Source organism: Penaeus monodon, chromosome 20 (assembly GCF_015228065.2).
Source record: "Penaeus monodon isolate SGIC_2016 chromosome 20, NSTDA_Pmon_1, whole genome shotgun sequence".
NCBI lineage: Eukaryota > Metazoa > Arthropoda > Malacostraca > Decapoda > Penaeidae > Penaeus > Penaeus monodon.
Genome location: NC_051405.1, coordinates 40,058,091 through 40,059,795, shown reverse-complemented (window position 1 = coordinate 40,059,795; position 1,705 = coordinate 40,058,091). Strand labels below are relative to the sequence as shown.

Sequence of the window (1,705 nt, the reverse complement as noted above, 5' to 3'; positions counted from 1 at the left end):
AATTCTAAGTACCCCAGTGCGGCCTTGTCTCGCCTTCCGCACTCCAAAGCATTGTAGTTTGAGTTGCCGCTTTAAGTGCAGCTTAGGTATTATATTTTAGCTTTATATAACCCTGAAGATTGTATGCTGATGAACTGGCCATTATACGGAATGCATTCTCTGTTACCATACGTATCAAAAATCCACGAAGTCTGTATTTGTACTTCACAAAAATAGTATCATGTCATCTAACTGTAGCACACTTAGTGGTTGCATAACGCGTGCAGTAGTTGACATTTATAGACCTGGATACATCACATGCATCACTTTTACAAGTCAGACAGCTTCAATCATCAAAACATGCGATTCACATGTACCATGAACGATATACTGCGGCGCACATACACTCTTTTCGTTATATGTAATTGTCTAGCTAGTAAGTATAGCCTTTTTTCTCATAAATTCTAAATTACCAGAATTGTGAGCCTCATTCTCAGTTTAAGACGGGAAATTTAAGCTTAATTGTGCATCACATCCTTGCCTTAGAGCGAAACAGTTTTGACAACGATCACATGACAGTAAGACCTACTTGTGATACATTGTACAGGATATACGTGTAAGATATACGCCCATATTATTCTGTTCAGTTAATTATTTCTTCGACTGTATATATAGAACGCATCGATGTCATGGTTTGATGTGTAACTTATTGTTATTACCAGAATATTCGCTAATGACTAATGTAATCAATTCAAAGTTAGTTTTTTACAATAAGAACCAGTCACTGATAAATATTTATAAATATATATTTCATTACGGCTCTGAGCGATTCATATATCGGAACAATATGTAACAATAATAAAAGAATGTCAAGAACGAGGCAAGGGAAAGGCAGATGAGGAAATGACATCGATCGAGCACAAGGAAGCGAGAAAAAGAGTCCCAATTAAACGAACGGCATAAGACTTATCTCCCGGCGACATCACTGGGGTGTTTCAAGTCCGTTTTTTGCCAAGGTCGTCGAGACTATTTTTAGCAAGAGTCCGTCTCGCCTTGACCGCCGGGGCCCAAAGGCTTAAGGGAAGGCTGTTCCTCAGTTCGCCGGGTCTCCGTTGTTCGGTGGGGGGGCGAGGGACGGGGAGCTGGGAATATCCTCTCCCAACACCGAACGGCCTTTGGGAATCCCCGCCTGGGTTTCGGATGCAGAAAGTCGTCCGGGTGGAAACAAAAGACGTAACTTGACAACAGCCCTTCGGGTGTGACGGCGCCAAGCAACAAACGCAGATGCGGGCACCGGGTCCAGGCCCACGTCATTATCCTATTGGCAGTAAACACCGTCGCCACGCGAAGCCATCAGTGTTCCATTACCTTCTCCCTCTCTGCCTTTCTCACTACGTCGTTCTTGGCGCCGCATTGACGCTGTTTCCCGTCCTCCTTTCTTTCGCCCTCGGGCCTCGGGGCTTGGGTTGCATGGCTGGCAGTGCACGCGGTCTAGATGGGTGGTGGGCTGGGGGGCTGCGTGTCTGTCCGAGCGCCTGCATGTGAAAGCTTAATTCGTATCTAATCAAGAATCAAAACGTTACAGGCCTTGATTATCTCGCTCGGACGACTTCGAGGCTTCAGCTGACACTGCAAGTCACTGGGTATGTCTGTGTCAGTTGCGCTTGGCTTCCGCTGTTAAGAATAGGGGAGCGTCTGCGTCGGCCTTTTCACAGCTGACGCGGGA

The 1,705-nt window shown here is 45.7% G+C and overlaps 1 protein-coding gene across 1 annotated transcript in view; it reads right to left on the bottom strand.

The window, feature by feature from the left end:
* Nucleotides 1–1,705, bottom strand: part of LOC119585813 (neuroparsin-A-like) — a 10,146-nt gene that overhangs the window by 1,720 nt on the left and 6,721 nt on the right. The window lies entirely within an intron of this gene.